The sequence below is a fragment of the Cricetulus griseus genome, chromosome 5 (assembly GCF_003668045.3).
Source record: "Cricetulus griseus strain 17A/GY chromosome 5, alternate assembly CriGri-PICRH-1.0, whole genome shotgun sequence".
In the NCBI taxonomy this organism is placed as follows: domain Eukaryota; kingdom Metazoa; phylum Chordata; class Mammalia; order Rodentia; family Cricetidae; genus Cricetulus; species Cricetulus griseus.
The window spans coordinates 174,324,312-174,348,046 of NC_048598.1; positions in this window are offsets into that span (position 1 = coordinate 174,324,312).

The window sequence follows — 23,735 nt, forward strand, 5'->3', positions numbered from 1 at the left end:
CAGAGAGATCCTTCAGCTGACAACACACAGCCACAGAGAGAACATTCAGTTGACATCACAGAGCAACAGAGAGACCATTCCGGTGACATCAAGAACCACAGAGAGACCCTTCTTGTGACATCACACAGCCACAGTGCGACCCTTCAGTTGACATCATAGATCACAGAGAGAACTTCAGGTGACATCACAAGCCACAGTGAGACCCTTCAGGTGACATCACCGATCACAGAGAGAACTTCTGGTGACATCACAGAGCCACAGAGAGACCATTCAGTTGACATCACAGAGCAACAGAGAGACCATTCAGTTGATATCAAGAACCACAGAGAGACCCTTCTTGTGACATCACAGATCCACAGTGAGACCCTTCAGCTGACATCACAGATCACAGAGAGAATTTCAGGTGACATATCAGAGCCACAGAGAGAAACTTCAGGTGACATCACAAAGCCACAGAGTGACCATTCAGTTGACATCACAGAGCCACAAAGAGACCATTCAGGTGACATCACAGTACCACAGAGAGACCATACATGTGAAATTACAGAGCCACACAGAGACCCTTCAAGTGACATCAAGAGTCACAGAGAGTCGTTTCAGGTGACATCACAGAACCACAGAGAGACTCTTCTGGTGACATCACAGAGTCACTGAGAGACCCTTCAGTTGACATCACAGATCCACAGAGAGAACTTCAGGTGAGATCACAGAGCCACAGAGAGACCCTTCAGTTGACATCAGAGATCCACAGAGAGACCCATCAGTGACATCACAGAGTCACAGAGAGACCCTTCAGGTGCCATCACAGAGCCACAGAGAGAATTTTCAGTTGATATCACAGAACCACAGAGTGACTCTTCAGGTGACATCACAGAGCCACACAGAGAAAATTCAGTTGACACCTCAGATCCACAGAGATAACTTCTTGTGACATCACAGAGCCACAGAGAGACCCTTATTTGACATCACAGAGTCACAGAGAGACCCTTCAGTTGACATCAGAGATCCTCAGAGAGACCCTTCAGTGACATCACAGTGCCACAGAGAGTTCCTTCAGGTGAAATCACAGAACCACAGAGTTCCTACAGGTGATATCACAGAACCACACAGAGACCCTTCAGGTGACATCACAGAACCACAGAGAGACCCTTCAGGTGACATCACAGAGCCACAGAGAAACACTTCAGTTGACATCCCAGAGCCAAGGGTGACACATCAGGAGACTTCACAGAGCCACAGAGAGACTTTTCAGGTGACATCATAGAACCACAGATTGACTCTTAAGGTGACATCACAGAGCCACACAGAGACAATTCAGTTGACACCACAGATCCACAGAGATAAATTCATGTGACATCACAGACCACAGAGAGACCCTTCAGTTGACATCACAGAGCCACAGAGACAATCTTCAGTTGACATTACAGGGCCACAGAGAGACCATTCAGGTGATATCAAGAACCACAGAGAGACCCTTCTTGTGACATCACAGAGCAACAGTGAGACCCTTCAGTTGACATCACAGATCACAGAGAGAACTTCAGGTGACATATCAGAGCCACAGAGAGAAACTTCAGGTGACATCACAGAGCCACAGAGTGACCCTTCAGGTGATATCACAGAGCCACAGAGAGACCATTCAGTTGACATCACAGAGCCACAAAGATTCCATTCAAGTGACATCACAGAAACACATGGAGACTCTTCAGGTGACATCACAGAGAAACAGAGAGTCTTTTCAGGTGACATCACAGAACCACAGAAAGACTCTTCAGGTGACATCACAGCGTCACAGAGAGACACTTGAGTTGACATCACAGATCCACAGAGAGAACTTCAGGGGAGATCACAGAGCCAAAGAGAGACCCTTCAGTTGACATCACAGAGCCACAGAGAGACCCTTCAGTTGACATCAGAGATCCACAAAGACACCCTTCACTGACATCACAGAGCCACAGAGAGTCCCTTCAGTGACATCACAGAGCCACACAGAGACACTTCAGTGACATCACAGAGCAACAGGAAAGAGACTTCAGGTGACATCACAGATCCACTGGAAAGACCCTTCAGTTGACATCACAGACGCCCACAGAGACCCTTAAGTTGACATCAGAGATCCACAGAGGGACCCTTCAGTGACATAACAGAGCCACAGAGATTCCCTTCAGTTGACATCACAGAGCCAAACAGAGACACTTCAGTGACATCACAGAGCCACAGACAGACCCTTCATGTGATCTCACAGAGCCACAGAGAGACCCTTCAGGAGACATCACAGAGCCACAGAGAGACCTTTCAGTTGACATCACAGAGCCACAGAGAGATACTTCAGGTGACATCACAGAGCAAAAATGACACACTCAGGAGACATCACAGAGCCACAGAGAGATGCTTAAGTTGACATCACAGAGCCACAGAGAGAACATTCATTTGACATCACAGAGCCACAGAGAGACCATTCAGTTGACATCACAGAGCCACAGAGAGACACTTCAGGTGACATCACAGATCAAAAAATGAGACACTCAGGAGACATCACAGAGCCACAGAGTGAACCTTCAGGTGACATCATAGAGACACAGAGAGACCATTCAGTAGACATCACAGAGCCACAAAGAGTCCATTCAGGTGACATCACAGAAACACAGAGAGACCATTCATGTGACATCACAGAGCCACAGAAAGACCCTTCAGGTGACATCACAGAGCCACAGAGAGACTTTTCAGGTGACATCACAGAACCACAGAGAGACTCTTCAGATGACATCACAGAGACACAGAGAGACCCTTCAGGTGCCATCACAGAGCCACAGAGAGAATTTTCAGTTGATATCACAGAACCACAGAGTGACTCTTCAGGTGACATCACAGAGACACACAGAGACAATTCAGTTGACCCCAGAGATCCACAGAGATAAGATCTTGTGACATCACAGAGCCACAGAGAGACCATTCAGTTGACATCACAGAGCCACAGAGAGACCATTCAGGTGATATCAAGAACCAAGAGAGACCCTTCTAGTGACCACACAGAGCCACAGTGAGACCCTTCAGGTGACATCAGCGATCCACAGCGAGACCCTTCCGGGACATCACAGAGCCACAAAGAGACCCTTCAGTTCACATCACAGAGCCACAGAGAGACCCTTCAGTGACATCACAGGCCACAGAAAGACCATTCAGGTGATATCACTGAGCCACAGAGAGGCCCTTCAGATGACATCACAAAGCCACAGAGATACCATTCAGTTGACATCCCAGAGCCAAGGGTAACACATCAGGAGACTTCACAGAGCCACAGAGAGACTTTTCAGGTGACATCATAGAACCACAGATTGACTCTTAAGGTGACATCACAGAGCCACACAGAGACAATTCAGTTGACACCACAGATCCAAAGAGATAAATTCATGTGACATCACAGACCACAGAGAGACCCTTCAGTTGACATCACAGAGCCACAGAGGCACCCTTCAGTTGACATTACAGGGCCACAGATAGACCATTCAGGTGATATCAAGAACCACAGAGAGACCCTTCTTGTGACATCACAGAGCAACAGTGAGACCCTTCAGTTGACATCACAGATCACAGAGAGAACTTCAGGTGACATATCAGAGCCACAGAGAGAAACTTCAGGTGACATCACAGAGCCACAGAGTGACCCTTCAGGTGATATCACAGAGCCACAGAGAGACCATTCAGTTGACATCACAGAGCCACAAAGATTCCATTCAAGTGACATCACAGAAACACATGGAGACTCTTCAGGTGACATCACAGAGAAACAGAGAGTCTTTTCAGGTGACATCACAGAACCACAGAAAGACTCTTCAGGTGACATCACAGCGTCACAGAGAGACACTTGAGTTGACATCACAGATCCACAGAGAGAACTTCAGGGGAGATCACAGAGCCAAAGAGAGACCCTTCAGTTGACATCACAGAGCCACAGAGAGACCCTTCAGTTGACATCAGAGATCCACAAAGACACCCTTCACTGACATCACAGAGCCACAGAGAGTCCCTTCAGTGACATCACAGAGCCACACAGAGACACTTCAGTGACATCACAGAGCAACAGGAAAGAGACTTCAGGTGACATCAAAGATCCACTGGAAAGACCCTTCAGTTGACATCACAGACGCCCACAGAGACCCTTAAGTTGACATCAGAGATCCACAGAGGGACCCTTCAGTGACATCACAGAGCCACAGAGATTCCCTTCAGTTGACATCACAGAGCCAAACAGAGACACTTCAGTGACATCACAGAGCCACAGAGAGACCCTTCAGGTGATCTCACAGAGCCACAGAGAAGCCCTTCAGATGACATCACAGAGCCACAGAGAGACCATTCAGTTGACATCACAGAGCCACCAAGATACCATTCATGTGACATCACAGAACCACCGAGAGACCATTCTTGTGACATCACAGAGCCACAGAGAGACCATTCAGGTGACATCACAGAGCCACAGAGACACCATTCAGGTGATATCAAGAACCACAGAGAGTCCCTTCAGTGACATCACAGAGCCACAGACAGACCCTTCATGTGATCCCACAGAGCCACAGAGAGACACTTCAGGTGACATCACAGAGCCACAGAGAGACCATTCAGTTGACATCACAGAGCCACAGAGAGACACTTCAGGTGACATCACAGAGCAAAAATGACACACTCAGGAGACATCACAGAGCCACAGAGAGATGCTTAAGTTGACATCACAGAGCCACAGAGAGACCATTCATTTGACATCACAGAGCCACAGAGAGACCATTCAGTTGACATCACAGAGCCACAGAGAGACACTTCAGGTGACATCACAGAGCAAAAATGAGACACTCAGGAGACATCACAGAGCCACAGAGTGAACCTTCAGGTGACATCATAGAGACACAGAGAGACCATTCAGTAGACATCACAGAGCCACAAAGAGTCCATTCAGGTGACATCACAGAAACACAGAGAGACCATTCATGTGACATCACAGAGCCACAGAAAGACCCTTTAGGTGACATCACAGAGCCACAGAGAGACTTTTCAGGTGACATCACAGAACCACAGAGAGACTCTTCAGATGACATCACAGAGACACAGAGAGACCCTTCAGGTGCCATCACAGAGCCACAGAGAGAATTTTCAGTTGATATCACAGAACCACAGAGTGACTCTTCAGGTGACATCACAGAGACACACAGAGACAATTCAGTTGACCCCAGAGATCCACAGAGATAAGATCTTGTGACATCACAGAGCCACAGAGAGACCATTCAGTTGACATCACAGAGCCACAGAGAGACCATTCAGGTGATATCAAGAACCAAGAGAGACCCTTCTAGTGACCACACAGAGCCACAGTGAGACCCTTCAGGTGACATCAGCGATCCACAGCAAGACCCTCAGGGACATCACAGAGCCACAAAGAGACCCTTCAGTTCACATCACAGAGCCACAGAGAGACCCTTCAGTGACATCACAGGCCACAGAAAGACCATTCAGGTGATGTCACTGAGCCACAGAGAGGCCCTTCAGATGACATCACAAAGCCACAGAGATACCATTCAGTTGACATCACAGAGCCACAGAGAGACCATTCAGTTGACATCACAGAGCCACAGAGAGACCCTTAGGTTGACATCACAGATCACAGAGAGAACTTCAGGTGACATATCAGAGCCACAGAGAAAAACTTCAGGTGACATCACAGAACCACAGAGAGAACATTCAGTTGACATCACAGAGCCACAATGAGACCATTCAGGTGACATCACAGAGCCACAGAGAGACACTTCAGTTGCCATCACATATCCACAGAGAGAACTTCAGGTGACATCACAGAGCCACAGAGAGACCCTTCAGATGACATTACAGAGCCACAGAGAGACCATTCAGTTGACATCACAGAGCCACAGACAGACCCTTCAGGTGATATCTCATGGCAACAATGAGACACTCAGGACACATCACAGAGCCACAGAGAGATGCTTATGTTGACATCACAGAGCCACAGAGGGACGCTTCAGGTGACATCACAAAACCAAGAAGAGACATTTCTGGTGACATCACAAAGCTAAGGGAGAGAATCTTCAGGACACATCACAGAGCCACAGAGATTCCCTTCAGTTGACATCACAGAGCCACACAGAGACACTTCAGTGACATCACAGAGCCACAGAGAGACCCTTCAGGTGATCTCACAGAGCCACAGAGAAACCCTTCAGATGACATCACAGATCCACAGAGAGACCATTCAATTGACAGCACAGAGCCACAGAGACACCATTCAGGTGATATCAAGAACCACAGAGAGACCCTTCTTGTGACATCACAGAGCCATAGTGAGACCCTTAACTTGACATTACAGATTACAGAGAGAATTTCAGGTGACATATCAGAGCCACAGAGAGAACCTTCAGGTGACATCACAAAGCCACAGAGTGACGCTTCAGGTGACATCACAGAGCCACAGAGAGACCATTCAGTTGACATCACAGAGCCACCAAGATACCATTCATGTGACATCACAGAACCACCGAGAGACCATTCTTGTGACATCACAGAGCCACAGAGAGACCATTCAGGTGACATCACAGAGCCACAGAGAGACTTTTCAGGTGATATCACAGAACCACAGAGGGACTCTTCAGGTGACATCACAGAGTCACACAGAGACAATTCATTTGACACAGCAGACCCACAGATAGACCCTTCAGTTGACATCACAGAGCCACATAGAGACCCTTCAGTTGACATCATAGAGCCACAGAGACCCTTCAGGTAACAAGAGAGAGACCCTTCAGTTGACTTCACAGAGCCACAGAGAGATCATTCAGTGACATCACAGAGCCACAGAGAGACACTTCAGGTGATCTCACAGAGCCACAGAGAGATCCTTCAGCTGACAACACACAGCCACAGAGAGAACATTCAGTTGACATCACAGAGCAACAGAGAGACCATTCCGGTGACATCAAGAACCACAGAGAGACCCTTCTTGTGACATCACACAGCCACAGTGCGACCCTTCAGTTGACATCATAGATCACAGAGAGAACTTCAGGTGACATCACAAGCCACAGTGAGACCCTTCAGGTGACATCACCGATCACAGAGAGAACTTCTGGTGACATCACAGAGCCACAGAGAGACCATTCAGTTGACATCACAGAGCAACAGAGAGACCATTCAGTTGATATCAAGAACCACAGAGAGACCCTTCTTGTGACATCACAGAGCCACAGTGAGACCCTTCAGCTGACATCACAGATCACAGAGAGAATTTCAGGTGACATATCAGAGCCACAGAGAGAAACTTCAGGTGACATCACAAAGCCACAGAGTGACCATTCAGTTGACATCACAGAGCCACAAAGAGACCATTCAGGTGACATCACAGTACCACAGAGAGACCATACATGTGAAATTACAGAGCCACACAGAGACCCTTCAAGTGACATCAAGAGTCACAGAGAGTCGTTTCAGGTGACATCACAGAACCACAGAGAGACTCTTCTGGTGACATCACAGAGTCACTGAGAGACCCTTCAGTTGACATCACAGATCCACAGAGAGAACTTCAGGTGAGATCACAGAGCCACAGAGAGACCCTTCAGTTGACATCAGAGATCCACAGAGAGACCCATCAGTGACATCACAGAGTCACAGAGAGACCCTTCAGGTGCCATCACAGAGCCACAGAGAGAATTTTCAGTTGATATCACAGAACCACAGAGTGACTCTTCAGGTGACATCACAGAGCCACACAGAGAAAATTCAGTTGACACCTCAGATCCACAGAGATAACTTCTTGTGACATCACAGAGCCACAGAGAGACCCTTATTTGACATCACAGAGTCACAGAGAGACCCTTCAGTTGACATCAGAGATCCTCAGAGAGACCCTTCAGTGACATCACAGTGCCACAGAGAGTTCCTTCAGGTGAAATCACAGAACCACAGAGTTCCTACAGGTGATATCACAGAACCACACAGAGACCCTTCAGGTGACATCACAGAACCACAGAGAGACCCTTCAGGTGACATCACAGAGCCACAGAGAAACACTTCAGTTGACATCCCAGAGCCAAGGGTGACACATCAGGAGACTTCACAGAGCCACAGAGAGACTTTTCAGGTGACATCATAGAACCACAGATTGACTCTTAAGGTGACATCACAGAACCACACAGAGACAATTCAGTTGACACCACAGATCCACAGAGATAAATTCATGTGACATCACAGACCACAGAGAGACCCTTCAGTTGACATCACAGAGCCACAGAGACAATCTTCAGTTGACATTACAGGGCCACAGAGAGACCATTCAGGTGATATCAAGAACCACAGAGAGACCCTTCTTGTGACATCACAGAGCAACAGTGAGACCCTTCAGTTGACATCACAGATCACAGAGAGAACTTCAGGTGACATATCAGAGCCACAGAGAGAAACTTCAGGTGACATCACAGAGCCACAGAGTGACCCTTCAGGTGATATCACAGAGCCACAGAGAGACCATTCAGTTGACATCACAGAGCCACAAAGATTCCATTCAAGTGACATCACAGAAACACATGGAGACTCTTCAGGTGACATCACAGAGAAACAGAGAGTCTTTTCAGGTGACATCACAGAACCACAGAAAGACTCTTCAGGTGACATCACAGCGTCACAGAGAGACACTTGAGTTGACATCACAGATCCACAGAGAGAACTTCAGGGGAGATCACAGAGCCAAAGAGAGACCCTTCAGTTGACATCACAGAGCCACAGAGAGACCCTTCAGTTGACATCAGAGATCCACAAAGACACCCTTCACTGACATCACAGAGCCACAGAGAGTCCCTTCAGTGACATCACAGAGCCACACAGAGACACTTCAGTGACATCACAGAGCAACAGGAAAGAGACTTCAGGTGACATCACAGATCCACTGGAAAGACCCTTCAGTTGACATCACAGACGCCCACAGAGACCCTTAAGTTGACATCAGAGATCCACAGAGGGACCCTTCAGTGACATAACAGAGCCACAGAGATTCCCTTCAGTTGACATCACAGAGCCAAACAGAGACACTTCAGTGACATCACAGAGCCACAGAGAGACCCTTCAGGTGATCTCACAGAGCCACAGAGAAGCCCTTCAGATGACATCACAGAGCCACAGAGAGACCATTCAGTTGACAGCACAGAGCCACAGAGACACCATTCAGGTGATATCAAGAACCACAGAGAGTCCCTTCAGTGACATCACAGAGCCACAGACAGACCCTTCATGTGATCCCACAGAGCCACAGAGAGACACTTCAGGTGACATCACAGAGCCACAGAGAGACCATTCAGTTGACATCACAGAGCCACAGAGAGACACTTCAGGTGACATCACAGAGCAAAAATGACACACTCAGGAGACATCACAGAGCCACAGAGAGATGCTTAAGTTGACATCACAGAGCCACAGAGAGACCATTCATTTGACATCACAGAGCCACAGAGAGACCATTCAGTTGACATCACAGAGCCACAGAGAGACACTTCAGGTGACATCACAGAGCAAAAATGAGACACTCAGGAGACATCACAGAGCCACAGAGTGAACCTTCAGGTGACATCATAGAGACACAGAGAGACCATTCAGTAGACATCACAGAGCCACAAAGAGTCCATTCAGGTGACATCACAGAAACACAGAGAGACCATTCATGTGACATCACAGAGCCACAGAAAGACCCTTTAGGTGACATCACAGAGCCACAGAGAGACTTTTCAGGTGACATCACAGAACCACAGAGAGACTCTTCAGATGACATCACAGAGACACAGAGAGACCCTTCAGGTGCCATCACAGAGCCACAGAGAGAATTTTCAGTTGATATCACAGAACCACAGAGTGACTCTTCAGGTGACATCACAGAGACACACAGAGACAATTCAGTTGACCCCAGAGATCCACAGAGATAAGATCTTGTGACATCACAGAGCCACAGAGAGACCATTCAGTTGACATCACAGAGCCACAGAGAGACCATTCAGGTGATATCAAGAACCAAGAGAGACCCTTCTAGTGACCACACAGAGCCACAGTGAGACCCTTCAGGTGACATCAGCGATCCACAGCAAGACCCTCAGGGACATCACAGAGCCACAAAGAGACCCTTCAGTTCACATCACAGAGCCACAGAGAGACCCTTCAGTGACATCACAGGCCACAGAAAGACCATTCAGGTGATGTCACTGAGCCACAGAGAGGCCCTTCAGATGACATCACAAAGCCACAGAGATACCATTCAGTTGACATCACAGAGCCACAGAGAGACCATTCAGTTGACATCACAGAGCCACAGAGAGACCCTTAGGTTGACATCACAGATCACAGAGAGAACTTCAGGTGACATATCAGAGCCACAGAGAAAAACTTCAGGTGACATCACAGAACCACAGAGAGAACATTCAGTTGACATCACAGAGCCACAATGAGACCATTCAGGTGACATCACAGAGCCACAGAGAGACACTTCAGTTGCCATCACATATCCACAGAGAGAACTTCAGGTGACATCACAGAGCCACAGAGAGACCCTTCAGATGACATTACAGAGCCACAGAGAGACCATTCAGTTGACATCACAGAGCCACAGACAGACCCTTCAGGTGATATCTCATGGCAACAATGAGACACTCAGGACACATCACAGAGCCACAGAGAGATGCTTATGTTGACATCACAGAGCCACAGAGGGACGCTTCAGGTGACATCACAAAACCAAGAAGAGACATTTCTGGTGACATCACAAAGCTAAGGGAGAGAATCTTCAGGACACATCACAGAGCCACAGAGATTCCCTTCAGTTGACATCACAGAGCCACACAGAGACACTTCAGTGACATCACAGAGCCACAGAGAGACCCTTCCGGTGATCTCACAGAGCCACAGAGAAACCCTTCAGATGACATCACAGATCCACAGAGAGACCATTCAATTGACAGCACAGAGCCACAGAGACACCATTCAGGTGATATCAAGAACCACAGAGAGACCCTTCTTGTGACATCACAGAGCCATAGTGAGACCCTTAACTTGACATTACAGATTACAGAGAGAATTTCAGGTGACATATCAGAGCCACAGAGAGAACCTTCAGGTGACATCACAAAGCCACAGAGTGACGCTTCAGGTGACATCACAGAGCCACAGAGAGACCATTCAGTTGACATCACAGAGCCACCAAGATACCATTCATGTGACATCACAGAACCACCGAGAGACCATTCTTGTGACATCACAGAGCCACAGAGAGACCATTCAGGTGACATCACAGAGCCACAGAGAGACTTTTCAGGTGATATCACAGAACCACAGAGGGACTCTTCAGGTGACATCACAGAGTCACACAGAGACAATTCATTTGACACAGCAGACCCACAGATAGACCCTTCAGTTGACATCACAGAGCCACATAGAGACCCTTCAGTTGACATCATAGAGCCACAGAGACCCTTCAGGTAACAAGAGAGAGACCCTTCAGTTGACTTCACAGAGCCACAGAGAGATCATTCAGTGACATCACAGAGCCACAGAGAGACACTTCAGGTGATCTCACAGAGCCACAGAGAGATCCTTCAGCTGACAACACACAGCCACAGAGAGAACATTCAGTTGACATCACAGACAACAGAGAGACCATTCCGGTGACATCAAGAACCACAGAGAGACCCTTCTTGTGACATCACACAGCCACAGTGCGACCCTTCAGTTGACATCATAGATCACAGAGAGAACTTCAGGTGACATCACAAGCCACAGTGAGACCCTTCAGGTGACATCACCGATCACAGAGAGAACTTCTGGTGACATCACAGAGCCACAGAGAGACCATTCAGTTGACATCACAGAGCAACAGAGAGACCATTCAGTTGATATCAAGAACCACAGAGAGACCCTTCTTGTGACATCACAGATCCACAGTGAGACCCTTCAGCTGACATCACAGATCACAGAGAGAATTTCAGGTGACATATCAGAGCCACAGAGAGAAACTTCAGGTGACATCACAAAGCCACAGAGTGACCATTCAGTTGACATCACAGAGCCACAAAGAGACCATTCAGGTGACATCACAGAACCACAGAGAGACTCTTCTGGTGACATCACAGAGTCACTGAGAGACCCTTCAGTTGACATCACAGATCCACAGAGAGAACTTCAGGTGAGATCACAGAGCCACAGAGAGACCCTTCAGTTGACATCAGAGATCCACAGAGAGACCCATCAGTGACATCACAGAGTCACAGAGAGACCCTTCAGGTGCCATCACAGAGCCACAGAGAGAATTTTCAGTTGATATCACAGAACCACAGAGTGACTCTTCAGGTGACATCACAGAGCCACACAGAGAAAATTCAGTTGACACCTCAGATCCACAGAGATAACTTCTTGTGACATCACAGAGCCACAGAGAGACCCTTATTTGACATCACAGAGTCACAGAGAGACCCTTCAGTTGACATCAGAGATCCTCAGAGAGACCCTTCAGTGACATCACAGTGCCACAGAGAGTTCCTTCAGGTGAAATCACAGAACCACAGAGTTCCTACAGGTGATATCACAGAACCACACAGAGACCCTTCAGGTGACATCACAGAACCACAGAGAGACCCTTCAGGTGACATCACAGAGCCACAGAGAAACACTTCAGTTGACATCCCAGAGCCAAGGGTGACACATCAGGAGACTTCACAGAGCCACAGAGAGACTTTTCAGGTGACATCATAGAACCACAGATTGACTCTTAAGGTGACATCACAGAGCCACACAGAGACAATTCAGTTGACACCACAGATCCACAGAGATAAATTCATGTGACATCACAGACCACAGAGAGACCCTTCAGTTGACATCACAGAGCCACAGAGACAATCTTCAGTTGACATTACAGGGCCACAGAGAGACCATTCAGGTGATATCAAGAACCACAGAGAGACCCTTCTTGTGACATCACAGAGCAACAGTGAGACCCTTCAGTTGACATCACAGATCACAGAGAGAACTTCAGGTGACATATCAGAGCCACAGAGAGAAACTTCAGGTGACATCACAGAGCCACAGAGTGACCCTTCAGGTGATATCACAGAGCCACAGAGAGACCATTCAGTTGACATCACAGAGCCACAAAGATTCCATTCAAGTGACATCACAGAAACACATGGAGACTCTTCAGGTGACATCACAGAGAAACAGAGAGTCTTTTCAGGTGACATCACAGAACCACAGAAAGACTCTTCAGGTGACATCACAGTGTCACAGAGAGACACTTGAGTTGACATCACAGATCCACAGAGAGAACTTCAGGGAAGATCACAGAGCCAAAGAGAGACCCTTCAGTTGACATCACAGAACCACAGAGAGTCCCTTCAGTGACATCACAGAGCCACAGACAGACCCTTCATGTGATCTCACAGAGCCACAGAGAGACCCTTCAGGTGACATCACAGAGCCACAGAGAGACCTTTCAGTTGACATCACAGAGCCACAGAGAGATACTTCAGGTGACATCACAGAGCAAAAATGACACACTCAGGAGACATCACAGAGCCACAGAGAGATGCTTAAGTTGACATCACAGAGCCACAGAGAGAACATTCATTTGACATCACAGAGCCACAGAGAGACCATTCAGTTGACATCACAGAGCCACAGAGAGACACTTCAGGTGACATCACAGAGCAAAAAATGAGACACTCAGGAGACATCACAGAGCCACAGAGTGAACCTTCAGGTGACATCATAGAGACACAGAGAGACCATTCAGTAGACATCACAGAGCCACAAAGAGTCCATTCAGGTGACATCACAGAAACACAGAGAGACCATTCATGTGACATCACAGAGCCACAGAAAGACCCTTCAGGTGACATCACAGAGCCACAGAGAGACTTTTCAGGTGACATCACAGAACCACAGAGAGACTCTTCAGATGACATCACAGAGACACAGAGAGACCCTTCAGGTGCCATCACAGAGCCACAGAGAGAATTTTCAGTTGATATCACAGAACCACAGAGTGACTCTTCAGGTGACATCACAGAGACACACAGAGACAATTCAGTTGACCCCAGAGATCCACAGAGATAAGATCTTGTGACATCACAGAGCCACAGAGAGACCATTCAGTTGACATCACAGAGCCACAGAGAGACCATTCAGGTGATATCAAGAACCAAGAGAGAGCCTTCTAGTGACCACACAGAGCCACAATGAGACCCTTCAGGTGACATCAGCGATCCACAGCGAGACCCTTCCGGGACATCACAGAGCCACAAAGAGACCCTTCAGTTCACATCACAGAGCCACAGAGAGACCCTTCAGTGACATCACAGGCCACAGAAAGACCATTCAGGTGATATCACTGAGCCACAGAGAGGCCCTTCAGATGACATCACAGAGCCACAGAGATACCATTCAGTTGACATCCCAGAGCCAAGGGTAACACATCAGGAGACTTCACAGAGCCACAGAGAGACTTTTCAGGTGACATCATAGAACCACAGATTGACTCTTAAGGTGACATCACAGAGCCACACAGAGACAATTCAGTTGACACCACAGATCCAAAGAGATAAATTCATGTGACATCACAGACGACAGAGAGACCCTTCAGTTGACATCACAGAGCCACAGAGGCACCCTTCAGTTGACAATACAGGGCCACAGATAGACCATTCAGGTGATATCAAGAACCACAGAGAGACCCTTCTTGTGACATCACAGAGCAACAGTGAGACCCTTCAGTTGACATCACAGATCACAGAGAGAACTTCAGGTGACATATCAGAGCCACAGAGAGAAACTTCAGGTGACATCACAGAGCCACAGAGTGACCCTTCAGGTGATATCACAGAGCCACAGAGAGACCATTCAGTTGACATCACAGAGCCACAAAGATTCCATTCAAGTGACATCACAGAAACACATGGAGACTCTTCAGGTGACATCACAGAGAAACAGAGAGTCTTTTCAGGTGACATCACAGAACCACAGAAAGACTCTTCAGGTGACATCACAGCGTCACAGAGAGACACTTGAGTTGACATCACAGATCCACAGAGAGAACTTCAGGGGAGATCACAGAGCCAAAGAGAGACCCTTCAGTTGACATCACAGAGCCACAGAGAGACCCTTCAGTTGACATCAGAGATCCACAAAGACACCCTTCACTGACATCACAGAGCCACAGAGAGTCCCTTCAGTGACATCACAGAGCCACACAGAGACACTTCAGTGACATCACAGAGCAACAGGAAAGAGACTTCAGGTGACATCACAGATCCACTGGAAAGACCCTTCAGTTGACATCACAGATGCCCACAGAGACCCTTAAGTTGACATCAGAGATCCACAGAGGGACCCTTCAGTGACATAACAGAGCCACAGAGATTCCCTTCAGTTGACATCACAGAGCCAAACAGAGACACTTCAGTGACATCACAGAGCCACAGAGAGACCCTTCAGGTGATCTCACAGAGCCACAGAGAAGCCCTTCAGATGACATCACAGAGCCACAGAGAGACCATTCAGTTGACAGCACAGAGCCACAGAGACACCATTCAGGTGATATCAAGAACCACAGAGAGTCCCTTCAGTGACATCAGAGCCACCACTTCAGGTGACATCACAGAGCCACAGAGAGACCATTCAGTTGACATCACAGAGCCACAGAGAGACACTTCAGGTGACATCACAGAGCAAAAATGACACACTCAGGAGACATCACAGAGCCACAGAGAGATGCTTAAGTTGACATCACAGAGCCACAGAGAGACCATTCATTTGACATCACAGAGCCACAGAGAGACCATTCAGTTGACATCACAGAGCCACAGAGAGACACTTCAGGTGACATCACAGAGCAAAAATGAGACACTCAGGAGACATCACAGAGCCACAGAGTGAACCTTCAGGTGACATCATAGAGACACAGAGAGACCATTCAGTAGACATCACAGAGCCACAAAGAGTCCATTCAGGTGACATCACAGAAACACAGAGAGACCATTCATGTGACATCACAGAGCCACAGAAAGACCCTTTAGGTGACATCACAGAGCCACAGAGAGACTTTTCAGGTGACATCACAGAACCACAGAGAGACTCTTCAGATGACATCACAGAGACACAGAGAGACCCTTCAGGTGCCATCACAGAGCCACAGAGAGAATTTTCAGTTGATATCACAGAACCACAGAGTGACTCTTCAGGTGACATCACAGAGACACACAGAGACAATTCAGTTGACCCCAGAGATCCACAGAGATAAGATCTTGTGACATCACAGAGCCACAGAGAGACCATTCAGTTGACATCACAGAGCCACAGAGAGACCATTCAGGTGATATCAAGAACCAAGAGAGACCCTTCTAGTGACCACACAGAGCCACAGTGAGACCCTTCAGGTGACATCAGCGATCCACAGCAAGACCCTCAGGGACATCACAGAGCCACAAAGAGACCCTTCAGTTCACATCACAGAGCCACAGAGAGACCCTTCAGTGACATCACAGGCCACAGAAAGACCATTCAGGTGATGTCACTGAGCCACAGAGAGGCCCTTCAGATGACATCACAAAGCCACAGAGATACCATTCAGTTGACATCACAGAGCCACAGAGAGACCATTCAGTTGACATCACAGAGCCACAGAGAGACCCTTAGGTTGACATCACAGATCACAGAGAGAACTTCAGGTGACATATCAGAGCCACAGAGAAAAACTTCAGGTGACATCACAGAACCACAGAGAGAACATTCAGTTGACATCACAGAGCCACAATGAGACCATTCAGGTGACATCACAGAGCCACAGAGAGACACTTCAGTTGCCATCACATATCCACAGAGAGAACTTCAGGTGACATCACAGAGCCACAGAGAGACCCTTCAGATGACATTACAGAGCCACAGAGAGACCATTCAGTTGACATCACAGAGCCACAGACAGACCCTTCAGGTGATATCTCATGGCAACAATGAGACACTCAGGACACATCACAGAGCCACAGAGAGATGCTTATGTTGACATCACAGAGCCACAGAGGGACGCTTCAGGTGACATCACAAAACCAAGAAGAGACATTTCTGGTGACATCACAAAGCTAAGGGAGAGAATCTTCAGGACACATCACAGAGTCACAGAGATTCCCTTCAGTTGACATCACAGAGCCACACAGAGACACTTCAGTGACATCACAGAGCCACAGAGAGACCCTTCCGGTGATCTCACAGAGCCACAGAGAAACCCTTCAGATGACATCACAGATCCACAGAGAGACCATTCAATTGACAGCACAGAGCCACAGAGACACCATTCAGGTGATATCAAGAACCACAGAGAGACCCTTCTTGTGACATCACAGAGCCATAGTGAGACCCTTAACTTGACATTACAGATTACAGAGAGAATTTCAGGTGACATATCAGAGCCACAGAGAGAACCTTCAGGTGACATCACAAAGCCACAGAGTGACGCTTCAGGTGACATCACAGAGCCACAGAGAGGTTGACATCACAGATACCAATGTGGAACCAAAGACCAGTTCCATTCAGGTGACATGACAGATGCCATCACAGAGTCACACAGAGACCATTTTAGAAGTTGACATCACATAGAGCCATCATCAGAGACCCTTCAGGTGACATCACAGAGCCACAGAGAGATCATTCAGTTTCAGAACAGAGCCACAGAGAGACATCATTCAGTTGACATCACAGAGAGACAGACATCAGGTGACATCACAGACCCTTCAGTGATAGATCACAGAGAGACATCACAGAGAGACTTCCTTGAAGTGACATCACAGAGCACCACAGTGAGACCATTCAGAGAACCACAGAGACATCACAGATCCACAGGCTGACAGATCACTTCAGGTGACATCACACAGAGAGAGACCATTCAGTTGACAGAGAGAGCACAGAGAACCACAGAGGTGACATCACAGAGTCACTGAGAGATTCAGTTGACATCACAGATCCACAGAGAGAACTTCAGGTGAGATCACAGAGCCACAGAGAGACCCTTCAGTTGACATCAGAGATCCACAGAGAGACCCATCAGTGACATCACAGAGTCACAGAGAGACCCTTCAGGTGCCATCACAGAGCCACAGAGAGAATTTTCAGTTGATATCACAGAACCACAGAGTGACTCTTCAGGTGACATCACAGAGCCACACAGAGAAAATTCAGTTGACACCTCAGATCCACAGAGATAACTTCTTGTGACATCACAGAGCCACAGAGAGACCCTTATTTGACATCACAGAGTCACAGAGAGACCCTTCAGTTGACATCAGAGATCCTCAGAGAGACCCTTCAGTGACATCACAGTGCCACAGAGAGTTCCTTCAGGTGAAATCACAGAACCACAGAGTTCCTACAGGTGATATCACAGAACCACACAGAGACCCTTCAGGTGACATCACAGAACCACAGAGAGACCCTTCAGGTGACATCACAGAGCCACAGAGAAACACTTCAGTTGACATCCCAGAGCCAAGGGTGACACATCAGGAGACTTCACAGAGCCACAGAGAGACTTCAGGTGACATCATCACAGTGACTCAGGTGACATCACAGAACCACACAGAGACAATTCAGTTGACACCACAGATCCACAGAGATAAATTCATGTGACATCACAGACCACAGAGAGACCCTTCAGTTGACATCACAGAGCCACAGAGACAATCTTCAGTTGACATTACAGGGCCACAGAGAGACCATTCAGGTGATATCAAGAACCACAGAGAGACCCTTCTTGTGACATCACAGAGCAACAGTGAGACCCTTCAGTTGACATCACAGATCACAGAGAGAACTTCAGGTGACATATCAGAGCCACAGAGAGAAACTTCAGGTGACATCACAGAGCCACAGAGTGACCCTTCAGGTGATATCACAGAGCCACAGAGAGACCATTCAGTTGACATCACAGAGCCACAAAGATTCCATTCAAGTGACATCACAGAAACACATGGAGACTCTTCAGGTGACATCACAGAGAAACAGAGAGTCTTTTCAGGTGACATCACAGAACCACAGAAAGACTCTTCAGGTGACATCACAGTGTCACAGAGAGACACTTGAGTTGACATCACAGATCCACAGAGAGAACTTCAGGGAAGATCACAGAGCCAAAGAGAGACCCTTCAGTTGACATCACAGAACCACAGAGAGTCCCTTCAGTGACATCACAGAGCCACAGACAGACCCTTCATGTGATCTCACAGAGCCACAGAGAGACCCTTCAGGTGACATCACAGAGCCACAGAGAGACCTTTCAGTTGACATCACAGAGCCACAGAGAGATACTTCAGGTGACATCACAGAGCAAAAATGACACACTCAGGAGACATCACAGAGCCACAGAGAGATGCTTAAGTTGACATCACAGAGCCACAGAGAGAACATTCATTTGACATCACAGAGCCACAGAGAGACCATTCAGTTGACATCACAGAGCCACAGAGAGACACTTCAGGTGACATCACAGAGCAAAAAATGAGACACTCAGGAGACATCACAGAGCCACAGAGTGAACCTTCAGGTGACATCATAGAGACACAGAGAGACCATTCAGTAGACATCACAGAGCCACAAAGAGTCCATTCAGGTGACATCACAGAAACACAGAGAGACCATTCATGTGACATCACAGAGCCACAGAAAGACCCTTCAGGTGACATCACAGAGCCACAGAGAGACAGAGCCACAGAGAGACTCTTCAGATGACATCACAGAGACACAGAGAGACCCTTCAGGTGCCATCACAGAGCCACAGAGAGAATTTTCAGTTGATATCACAGAACCACAGAGTGACTCTTCAGGTGACATCACAGAGACACACAGAGACAATTCAGTTGACCCCAGAGATCCACAGAGATAAGATCTTGTGACATCACAGAGCCACAGAGAGACCATTCAGTTGACATCACAGAGCCACAGAGAGACCATTCAGGTGATATCAAGAACCAAGAGAGAGCCTTCTAGTGACCACACAGAGCCACAATGAGACCCTTCAGGTGACATCAGCGATCCACAGCGAGACCCTTCCGGGACATCACAGAGCCACAAAGAGACCCTTCAGTTCACATCACAGAGCCACAGAGAGACCCTTCAGTGACATCACAGGCCACAGAAAGACCATTCAGGTGATATCACTGAGCCACAGAGAGGCCCTTCAGATGACATCACAGAGCCACAGAGATACCATTCAGTTGACATCCCAGAGCCAAGGGTAACACATCAGGAGACTTCACAGAGCCACAGAGAGACTTTTCAGGTGACATCATAGAACCACAGATTGACTCTTAAGGTGACATCACAGAGCCACACAGAGACAATTCAGTTGACACCACAGATCCAAAGAGATAAATTCATGTGACATCACAGACGACAGAGAGACCCTTCAGTTGACATCACAGAGCCACAGAGGCACCCTTCAGTTGACAATACAGGGCCACAGATAGACCATTCAGGTGATATCAAGAACCACAGAGAGACCCTTCTTGTGACATCACAGAGCAACAGTGAGACCCTTCAGTTGACATCACAGATCACAGAGAGAACTTCAGGTGACATATCAGAGCCACAGAGAGAAACTTCAGGTGACATCACAGAGCCACAGAGTGACCCTTCAGGTGATATCACAGAGCCACAGAGAGACCATTCAGTTGACATCACAGAGCCACAAAGATTCCATTCAAGTGACATCACAGAAACACATGGAGACTCTTCAGGTGACATCACAGAGAAACAGAGAGTCTTTTCAGGTGACATCACAGAACCACAGAAAGACTCTTCAGGTGACATCACAGCGTCACAGAGAGACACTTGAGTTGACATCACAGATCCACAGAGAGAACTTCAGGGGAGATCACAGAGCCAAAGAGAGACCCTTCAGTTGACATCACAGAGCCACAGAGAGACCCTTCAGTTGACATCAGAGATCCACAAAGACACCCTTCACTGACATCACAGAGCCACAGAGAGTCCCTTCAGTGACATCACAGAGCCACACAGAGACACTTCAGTGACATCACAGAGCAACAGGAAAGAGACTTCAGGTGACATCACAGATCCACTGGAAAGACCCTTCAGTTGACATCACAGATGCCCACAGAGACCCTTAAGTTGACATCAGAGATCCACAGAGGGACCCTTCAGTGACATAACAGAGCCACAGAGATTCCCTTCAGTTGACATCACAGAGCCAAACAGAGACACTTCAGTGACATCACAGAGCCACAGAGAGACCCTTCAGGTGATCTCACAGAGCCACAGAGAAGCCCTTCAGATGACATCACAGAGCCACAGAGAGACCATTCAGTTGACAGCACAGAGCCACAGAGACACCATTCAGGTGATATCAAGAACCACAGAGAGTCCCTTCAGTGACATCACAGAGCCACAGACAGACCCTTCATGTGATCCCACAGAGCCACAGAGAGACACTTCAGGTGACATCACAGAGCCACAGAGAGACCATTCAGTTGACATCACAGAGCCACAGAGAGACACTTCAGGTGACATCACAGAGCAAAAATGACACACTCAGGAGACATCACAGAGCCACAGAGAGATGCTTAAGTTGACATCACAGAGCCACAGAGAGACCATTCATTTGACATCACAGAGCCACAGAGAGACCATTCAGTTGACATCACAGAGCCACAGAGAGACACTTCAGGTGACATCACAGAGCAAAAATGAGACACTCAGGAGACATCACAGAGCCACAGAGTGAACCTTCAGGTGACATCATAGAGACACAGAGAGACCATTCAGTAGACATCACAGAGCCACAAAGAGTCCATTCAGGTGACATCACAGAAACACAGAGAGACCATTCATGTGACATCACAGAGCCACAGAAAGACCCTTTAGGTGACATCACAGAGCCACAGAGAGACTTTTCAGGTGACATCACAGAACCACAGAGAGACTCTTCAGATGACATCACAGAGACACAGAGAGACCCTTCAGGTGCCATCACAGAGCCACAGAGAGAATTTTCAGTTGATATCACAGAACCACAGAGTGACTCTTCAGGTGACATCACAGAGACACACAGAGACAATTCAGTTGACCCCAGAGATCCACAGAGATAAGATCTTGTGACATCACAGAGCCACAGAGAGACCATTCAGTTGACATCACAGAGCCACAGAGAGACCATTCAGGTGATATCAAGAACCAAGAGAGACCCTTCTAGTGACCACACAGAGCCACAGTGAGACCCTTCAGGTGACATCAGCGATCCACAGCAAGACCCTCAGGGACATCACAGAGCCACAAAGAGACCCTTCAGTTCACATCACAGAGCCACAGAGAGACCCTTCAGTGACATCACAGGCCACAGAAAGACCATTCAGGTGATGTCACTGAGCCACAGAGAGGCCCTTCAGATGACATCACAAAGCCACAGAGATACCATTCAGTTGACATCACAGAGCCACAGAGAGACCATTCAGTTGACATCACAGAGCCACAGAGAGACCCTTAGGTTGACATCACAGATCACAGAGAGAACTTCAGGTGACATATCAGAGCCACAGAGAAAAACTTCAGGTGACATCACAGAACCACAGAGAGAACATTCAGTTGACATCACAGAGCCACAATGAGACCATTCAGGTGACATCACAGAGCCACAGAGAGACACTTCAGTTGCCATCACATATCCACAGAGAGAACTTCAGGTGACATCACAGAGCCACAGAGAGACCCTTCAGATGACATTACAGAGCCACAGAGAGACCATTCAGTTGACATCACAGAGCCACAGACAGACCCTTCAGGTGATATCTCATGGCAACAATGAGACACTCAGGACACATCACAGAGCCACAGAGAGATGCTTATGTTGACATCACAGAGCCACAGAGGGACGCTTCAGGTGACATCACAAAACCAAGAAGAGACATTTCTGGTGACATCACAAAGCTAAGGGAGAGAATCTTCAGGACACATCACAGAGTCACAGAGATTCCCTTCAGTTGACATCACAGAGCCACACAGAGACACTTCAGTGACATCACAGAGCCACAGAGAGACCCTTCCGGTGATCTCACAGAGCCACAGAGAAACCCTTCAGATGACATCACAGATCCACAGAGAGACCATTCAATTGACAGCACAGAGCCACAGAGACACCATTCAGGTGATATCAAGAACCACAGAGAGACCCTTCTTGTGACATCACAGAGCCATAGTGAGACCCTTAACTTGACATTACAGATTACAGAGAGAATTTCAGGTGACATATCAGAGCCACAGAGAGAACCTTCAGGTGACATCACAAAGCCACAGAGTGACGCTTCAGGTGACATCACAGAGCCACAGAGAGACCATTCAGTTGACATCACAGAGCCACCAAGATACCATTCATGTGACATCACAGAACCACCGAGAGACCATTCTTGTGACATCACAGAGCCACAGAGAGACCATTCAGGTGACATCACAGAGCCACAGAGAGACTTTTCAGGTGATATCACAGAACCACAGAGGGACTCTTCAGGTGACATCACAGAGTCACACAGAGACAATTCATTTGACACAGCAGACCCACAGATAGACCCTTCAGTTGACATCACAGAGCCACATAGAGACCCTTCAGTTGACATCATAGAGCCACAGAGACCCTTCAGGTAACAAGAGAGAGACCCTTC